This window comes from Pseudophryne corroboree, chromosome 6, assembly GCF_028390025.1.
Source record: "Pseudophryne corroboree isolate aPseCor3 chromosome 6, aPseCor3.hap2, whole genome shotgun sequence".
Lineage (NCBI taxonomy): Eukaryota > Metazoa > Chordata > Amphibia > Anura > Myobatrachidae > Pseudophryne > Pseudophryne corroboree.
The window spans coordinates 390,262,853-390,272,043 of NC_086449.1; the positions used below are offsets into that span (position 1 = coordinate 390,262,853).

Below are 9,191 nucleotides of genomic sequence, written 5' to 3' on the forward strand. Positions count from 1 at the left end.
CTCATGATATGATGTATTGTGTGGAAGATGGAATCTCCTAACTTGTATGCATTAGTAAAGTGTATTGTGTTGAAAGTGGGTCCTCCTGAGCCCCCCCTCCCCATAACAAGTACTTGATCTGGCTCTATCATACATCGGCTTCCTCAGAAGTTGCTGAGCAATTATTAGAGGCAGCAAAACTCTTTAAGTGGTACCACTTACCAAGGCCCGGTGGGAACGCTGTTTGGGGTTTTACTAATTGCCTCTCTGTTTATTGAATCAACGGGAAATACTGGCAACAGCTCTCTTACTAAAGACGGCATCATAGGAAGCGCAATCACAGATGGCTGACAGAAGGTAAGGAACTGATTTCAATGATTTTAAAGCGAGTTGAATTAATATTTTCACATGAATTTACTTTGTTGCTGTTGCCAGAAGACAACCTCCAATAAGAGTCCATCCTGACAAAGCACTGCAAGCAGTGTGATAGTGTAAAGTATGGCCGCAGTAGCCGGAGGCTTCTGCGCCATGCAGAGGAGGGGGCCCACCCAGAGTCTGCACACGGGCCCCCTCATCTGTTAAAATGCCCCTGTGTCATGGTAAGGAGTATGGTATAGAAGATAGTCTAAGTAAGAGAAGGAAAAGCACATGATAAGAAGTCACCCTGAATGGCAGATGGAATGGTTTGCAAGGTACAAATGGACACAGACTATAAACAAATGAAAAGCAAAGTATTTTATGGGATGTACTATAAAAATCAGTCACAACTACTGTGTGTATTAATACACAGTAGAATGCAAAAAAAAACTGGTTTAAATCAAAAAAAGCATCTTCATTTTTTTTTAACCCTATAATCTATATAATAAGCAAACAAGTGTGTGCGTGTGCATGTGTGTGTGAGTGTGTGTGTATCTGTTTGTCCTTTATGCACAGGTAGTGTTTTCTACCTAGCGGCATGGGGGTGACCAGGATTAGGTTTTTGCCTAGGTTTGAACTTCGGGCCTAATTCAGAACTGATCGTAGATCAGTCACACAGACATGCGGGGGGACGCCCAGCACAGGGCTAGTCCACCCCGCATGTCGGCCCTACCCCTCCCTCCCCCGCACAAGTACAAGCACAGCGACGATGATTTTGGACTTTAGGAGAGGCTTCCTACCAGCGCAGCTCCTGCGCACTGGCAGGGAGCTACTTGTTGTTGAGAGGGTCACAGCGGCTGTGTGTTATGTCACACAGCCGCCACGGCCCTCCCCCCGCACAACCCAGGCACGCCTGCGTTGCCCGGACCGTGCCCCTATGGACAAACGCCATCTGCCCGCCCCCTTCCGCCCAGCAAATGCCTCTGCCTGTCAATCAGGCAGAGGCGATCGCAGGGCTGAGATGCAGTTTAGACAAAAAAACGCACAGCACCGATCAGGTCTGAATTAGGCCTTTGTCAGGGCCATGGAGGTCTATATGGTAGCCACTAACTAGGCCGTGGAGTCTCTGAATTTAAAATTTTGTTTAAGCAACTTTGCTCAGGATGTATCCCACTGCCGAAAATACTGCACTGATCTGAAGGCACAGTCTGACATATACTGCAGATGGGGGGTCAGGCAGAACTTCAACAGAAGAGCAGTGAGTCAGAGGATCAACTGTCACACTGCACCTGCATTAACAGTTCCTGTTCATGGTCTCCAAAGTTGGTCTGCAGAGATTTCTGCTCTGCAGTGATTTCTGAAACCACAGTGAATTTGGTAGCTATACTTATTTCTGTTCTGTAAGTCAGTCTGCTCTTGATATACCCCATTCCAAACAGTCAGAGAATATACCTGTCTGCATTGTCATTTATTCATAATCTGCATTGTTATCCAGGTGTGAATACTTCTCAAAGCTTTCCCCCTTTAGTATTCCACCTTCAAATTAATGTTACTATTTGATGGAATCAAGGAGCCAGTCAGTTAGGGAAACAGATAGAATGCCTAAGTACTGTATGATCAAAATGAGAGCAGATTAGATGGTTCCCGCAGGGAGAGAAGCTTTCCATTGTGTAAGACTTGAAGACTGAATGAGAAGTCGCACCTGGACTTAATGTATAGCTTGCGTAGTACTGAGGTTAGAAGGTTTAACACTCTGCAGTTTTAGAGATACTCCAGGAGTGGTCTTGGAAGATCTGAATTCTCTAACCACTGACGTCAATATCATCCAAATGACAAACCTTTCTAATAATGGGGGTGAGACAGAGAGGGGGGGTGCTTTTTTCCCCCCTGGTATCCCACCAGCACACTAAAAATTACCTGTGACAATACCTGAACCTATCTGGTACTTGGATTTCAGAGAAATTGGTCACATGCATTTGCAAAGACATGTTTAGCTGCTGGCTGCATCAAGGCTTCTCCGATATCAGCATTCCTAACACTACATAATGGCAGTGCCCACATAGGGCCATGTGATTTGTCTACAGTAAGGACTCATGATAAAGGCTCATACAAAAACGCATCCAGACAGAGAGCTAACTTACGTGGGAGCCACCCCCAGGATCTCCCATTAGCACTACAAGGAACAGCATGCCTTCCAAATGCTGCTCCCATTCAAAGCCTTCTCACACATGCAGACAAACAGTGGTAGTTGCTCAATCATTCCTGGAGATAGTTATATATCAGGTGCTAGAAAGGGGGAGAGGTCACAAAAAAACAGCAGACAGAGAGGTGGGATGCTTTTCCCCCAATTAATAATGGGGGTGATTTAGACCCGATCGCTGTTGTGTGTTTTCGCACAGTGCGTGATCAGGTTCTAACTGCACATGCATATGCACCGTAATGCACACGCACATCAGACAACAACGAAGGACATCGCCGGTCAGTGACGGGATTGTGCGAAAAATCCGATCGCACGTGCGTTCGCAAGGTGATTGACAGGAAGAGGCCGTTTGTTGGTGGCAACTGACCATTTATTGGGAGTGTCCAGAAAAATGCTGGGGTGTTCAAGCATATTCAGGGAAGGTTTCTGACGTCAGCTTTGGCCCCGATCATCCTGTTCTCTTCACACTGTAGGAGTAAATCCTGGGCTGCGCAGAGACTGCACAAAGTGGATTTTTGCAGCTCTGCGTACACATGGGATCGCACACTTGCATGGCGGATTTACACTCCCCCTGAAGGTGGCAACTATCCGAACGCAGGGCATCAAGGTTTGCAGCCCAGCGATCAGGTCTGAATCACCCCCAATGTCATCTTCTTTTGCACATAGTATTGTAGGTGACAGCTCTGGATCTATCATAAAGTGCTCTTCTGGGTCGCAGAGATGATGTGCACTATCAAATATTGAATGAATCAGAAGCCTGAACCAGGACTTTATTGAAGAGTCTAGTGAGAAAGCCAATAAGGCCCTGTATTGGAATGTCTTCCTGGATGCCCATGATCCTCAAGTTGTTCCTCCTACCTCTATTGTCGAGATCACTGAGACTAGTGGTGACAGTTCTGAATGCGGGATGTTGCACTAGATTCTCATGAAGTCCATTGTGAAAGCTATTGAGGAGTCCCTGGACTTTTCAAGGGACATTAATCTAGTATCCAGATGGGAGACCTCAGCCTGGATGGTAGTTATTTTGATATGGATCATATCCTGGATCAAAATCTTGTTTGGAGCATAACATTTGTCATATTTGGTTGATGCCCCCTGCGTCCAAGGCCATATTGGTTTAAAGATGATCTCCAAGCTGGGAGATAGAGTCTGAGGATGCAGAATTAGGTGAACCGGGTGTGCAGGATTCTTTCCAAGTAGATGCAGAGCTGGATAGCTTCAGAAATCGAGGCATTTCAGGGCGGGAAAGGCATATCAGAGGGGCGACTGGTGTCATTTTTGGTTGCGCCTCTCTTGTCCTTCTGAATTAAGGGGAGGCAAGAGTATCAAACATTGAGAAAAAATAAAAACAGGGCGTGTAAAAAAATTGGTAGTTCACTAAAGATGTAGCTGAGAGATATGTGCAGGATATTCAGGGTTGTCACTGGCCATGTACACCCATAGAAATGGCTAGGCTGCCATATCTGTTTCACAGGTTAACACATGCTGTCACCACAGCTACCCCAGTAGATGGGCTAGGAGTGGTATACAAAACAGTTCATTTGTAGGACTGGGAGGAGTTAAGGCCAGGTAGGGACCCCCAGGTGGTCATAGAATGATACAGTCAGGAATACTCAGGCATTAGGAATGTTGCAGCAGGTAGCAGGTTGGCTTACCAGAGTCAGCTGTCGCACGCCATGGTAGTATCTGGCAGTTGTGTTGTTCAAGGTCTGTAAGGTCACATAACTGCACCCCTGGGGTAAGATTGCAGACAGGCTCCTGTTGCTCCATAGGTGCGGCCCTCTCTAACAGGTTGGTAAGGGACCTTCAGAGCAGAAAGAAAGAGGAATGACTGATTGCGCTATATTACCAGGTGCGTATATGAATAAAGACACATTTAAAATTACCTCTCTGGTTTTTATTTAAATTCAAAAATATCACAAATGTGAATATATATAAAAACTTAATATGCATGTATATTCACTATGAGCTCACATAAAAACTGTAACACTAATTCTATGTTTAAGCATCCAGTGCTCAAATCTGTTTTTAGGGAGAGACGGGAGAAGGGAGAGCTACACACCGCCGCTGTGCACAGCGAGGATCTCCCCAGCACGTCCGTGCTCACTGCTGCGGCGGTAAGCGGCATACATCTGTCTTAAAATTGACAGTCTACAGACTGTGGCCAGTATACAAACAGGAACTGTGTCTCTATTTAGAGGACTGAGTCCCAATATATTTGGAAAAACATCAGCTATTGATGTGGGAATACAAGTTATTTATTTACATACATCAGTGGAAGAAATAACTGTCCCTAAAAACAGATCTGAGCACTGGATGCTTAAACATAGAATTAGTGTTACAGTTTTTAAGTGAGCTCATAGTGAATATGCATGCATATTAAGTTTTTATATATATATTCACATTTGTGATATTTTTGAATTTAAATAAAAACCAGAGAGGTAATTTTAAATGTGTCTTTATTCATATACGCACCTGGTAATATAGCACAATCAGTCATTCCTTTTTCTTTCTTACTTCTTTGGTTTTTGAGGAAGGAGAGCAAGCGAGCCCCCTACCTCACAATCAATTTTAGCTGTACGAACACAGGTACAGCTGGACGGAGGTTGCAGCTTAAACTACGTTAAAAATGAAGAATATGTATTATTATTAATTGATTAGCGCCTGGATCAGTGTTGTACCTTCAGAGCAGAGGCAGATTTAGACCCCATGGGGCCCTAATCAAGACACCAATTTGGTACCCCCCCTCCTCAAACAATCCTCAGTGTGCCCCTGGGACCCGCCGGGCCCTTGTGGCTACGTTGGTTGCATAGTGGTAAATACGCTACTGCATGGCAGTTAGTTTGCTAACTTAATTGTTAGACTTTGTATAATGGAGTCACACTAAAGGCACTGATATATAGTCAATTCAGTAACTGACTGAGGGATGCAATAATGAATATTATAAGGGATGTGGACCTACCAATAGTGGATGGGGGGTGCTACAATCAGTGGGGGGGCACTGATATATAATGCAGGCCAGGCACCCATACCTTACAATACTTATTATTATGGCATGCAGTTAATACACTGGCTGTCGGGATCCCGGCATTCAGGAGACTGATGCCAGAATCCTGACAGCTGGTGAAATGCCGCTGACCTGAATCCCGACAAACACGGGGTATGCAACCATGCGAGTGGGAATATAACCTGTGGCGAGCCACCGGGCCCGTAGCATGGCGAGTGCAGCAAGCCTGCAAGCGCACTCGCTGATGGGATTCTGACAGATGGGATGCAACTGTTGGTGTAGTGACAGCCAGCATCCCATCTGCTGGTAAATTGTATGTATCCCATTAGTACACCCAATCACATTAGTGTTGACTGCATTATATATGAGTGCCTCTCCCCCCTTACTGATTGTAGCAGTCTAGCAGGTCCCCCACCCCTTATAATACTCATTATTACACCCCTCAGTGAGTGTGACTGTATTGATTATATCTCAGTGCCCCACTGATTGTAGCAGGCTTCTACATACACAGTAGTACTTAAAATAGAGCATTTATAGCATATTGATATATCACCAGTCAGTGTGTGCCTCCTCCCCAGCCATGATTGTAGCAGGTGGATATTAGGGACTCTACTTAAAATAACGCTATCCATCCCACACCACCCCTCCACCACCACCACCATACCCCACACCCATCTGAATAGAATTTAAAGTAGGTGGATGTTATATAAAATAAAATACTGTTATAGAGTACACTGGAAGACCTTGTGTGTCATGACATGCACAGTACTGCAGGACTGCAAACACAGGCATGCGCTGAAGCCAGCACCCAACATCTGTCTAATCCAGGGGTTTCCAAACTGTGTGTCGTGGCTCCCTGGGGTGCCCCGGGACACTTGCAGGGGTGCCCTGGGTTGGTGGTCCAGGACCAATTCAAATTATTCATGGTCAATATAATAGGCAAAACCAGTTCCGGTGGCTGCCAGCCATAAAATATGTGGCCAAACAGAAGCAAATCTTATCCCTCACCACACAACTGACCCTAAGGATGACATATAAACGCAATCTACTTAATGTAATATTTCTTTCTAAATTTCTCAATAAGAAATTTTTGGCCTAGGGGTGCCGTGAAAAAAATTCTGATATTCTAGGGCGCCGTGATTCAAAAAAGTTTGGAAACCGCTGGTCTAATCACTGACAGTGGCAGCCTGCTGGGGGTATTCAGCCAGCCCAGCTGTCGGACAATTTTAGTGAAGCTTGTGGTCTGCTGAAAATGCCCTTTTATGCAGCCTTGTTGACGCCCCTCCTGGGACCAACAGGGCCCTAAGCAGCTGCTTTGGTTGCCCTGTGGTAAATCTTACACTGCTTCAGGGGTCCCCAGCTAGATGAAGGGCTCCCAGAAATCACAGGGCTCTGGTCCCTGATCGGTAGGCGCCATTTCAGACCACAAACGGCCCCAAATTGACCGCACGTCTTTTAGGTTTACTCAGATTAGGGCACAGTGTCAGGACCGGAGGCCTCCATGGAGGGGTGTAGTACGGCTGACCGGCGGTCAGGAGACCGCCGGTCAGCTTACCGGCGCCGGGATCCCGGCGGGGAGTGGCGAGTGCAGCAAGCCCCTTGCGGGCTCGGTGGAGACCTGCGGTCGCCACGGGTTCTATTCCCACTCTATGGGTGTCGTGGACACCCACGAGTGGAAATAGTCCCTGTTGGTCGGCATGCCGACCATCAGGATAGTGAGCCGTCGGGCTGGTGGAGGAGGTCATGTGACTGTCGGGCAGCTGACCGGCGGTCACATGAATACCACCCTCCATGGAGTCCACGGATGCAGTGGACAGCACCCCACAACCACAGGATCCAGGCAGAATTGGGAGCAGGTGAGCTGCTCCTTGTAGTTTGTTACCATTACTTATTGTATAGATAGATTGCAGATTGACACACTACTTTTGCAGATATGTTTTTAGTTTTTAGTGACAAAGCACAGTGTTGTTGTTTTGTACTGTAGTTAGTGTTCCTAACCATCCAAGACATTTAGTTTACCTAAATGGGCTGTTGCAACACCCAGCATCTAGGTACTGCTAAAAAAATATATATACTAGTGTTAAGCAAAATTGAAAAGGTCATTTTTATTTAAGGAATATCTTTCTCTTAGTAAACCTATAACCTGCAACAACAGGCCGTATATAAACAGAAATAAGAGCCTGGGCTATGACATCAGTGCGCTAGAACAATGACTACTGCTATTTTCTTTCACAGGGTTCTAGTAAATATGTTTGCTGAAGTATTAAAGCCATCAACTTGAAGTCATGCTTGCCTGAGGATGAATAAGAGCATGTTTGTGCAAGTACACTTTGGAGACAGTTTTTGAACAGTTCATCTCTATGTAAGGATTGTCCAAATAATACTTCCAAGGCTCCCTCAGAACTTGGCATTGTGCCCACTGCCAGCCAAACAAAGGAAAGCAATGACATCTGCATGTTTATTTACTAGGTTTCCAGTACAGTTTCAACTGAAAATGCAAAGACATAGAAGAGTCCACCAGAAATATACAGATAGCCCTAAATAGTATATTTGACCGACAAAACAGTCTTATGGGTATATTTATCAATACTGTGCTACAATGAATATATTCTATTGCTGCTAATTTTAGCAACAGAACATATTCTTCCTAATTACCATTATAATATTGGTGGAAAGCTAAGCTATACTTATGTGTGACCTAGTTCATATATATGCACTGCACAGGAAGTTTGGAATTTGGTTTCCAGTTGCAAATTCAATAGCAAAAAAAAATACAATTTGCATATTGCCGCCGTAATCCAGAAAAATCTACACTAGTGAATGCAACTGCATCCACCTCTGAATAAGGCCTTGCATGAGGAAGAAAGTCAATATGGATGATAAAGGGAAAAGGGGGAATATACGAGAGATAATGGTGTGTGTAAAGGATAATAGTAACCAACAAATTAATATTAACTTTCCAAATAAATAATAAGCCTCCGATGTTAATTATTAGCCTGGATTTATATTCAGTCACACCAAATAAATGTAAAACTTCAACATACAGTATATATGCTTCAGCAAAAACATTTAAGTTATTTAAAAGTAATGCAAAATGTTTCTATTTAAATGCATCCCAGTTGTTGTAAATTCATCCAAAGCAATGCCACCTCGTAAATATTACCTAAACATTTATCTATAATCCTGACGGCTAACCATCAATCTTTTGTAACAGAAAATATATACTCTTTATATAACAAGTCACTGATTTATATCTTAGATGGAAGTTGATGATAGACTAAAACTGCTGATTTATACATTTATTGGCAAGATAACATAAACCACATTTATTAATGTGACTGTGATCTATAATTATTCTCCCACAATGGTTGCATATAATTGGTAGTTGCTAACAGATCTAATTAATTATTCACAGTAAATTACTGTTAACTGAAGATGAACAAAATATAATGCAGCACGTTTTCTTTACTTTTCTGTTAAATATAAAGGGTCTTTTTCCTTGTTTCTGACGCTGAAAGGAGTCATGATATTAGTGGTTACCTTAGCTTACTGCTGTTTCTGAAGGATCCCTTATGTCATCTTATGTCATCTATACATTGTGTAAGTGGTACAGTCTGCTTGCCGGCAACGGGGAACCAGCAAAGCCTT

General features: G+C 44.1%; 1 long non-coding RNA gene across 1 annotated transcript in view; it reads left to right on the top strand.

Annotated features, from left to right (window-relative positions):
* LOC134935315 (uncharacterized) overlaps positions 1-8,876 on the top strand; it is a 131,349-nt gene extending 122,473 nt beyond the window's left edge. The window contains exon 3 of the long non-coding RNA XR_010180048.1: positions 7,779-8,876. This is a non-coding gene — a long non-coding RNA (uncharacterized LOC134935315). The remainder of the gene's footprint in view (positions 1-7,778) is intronic.
* Positions 8,877-9,191: the final 315 nt, after the last annotated feature.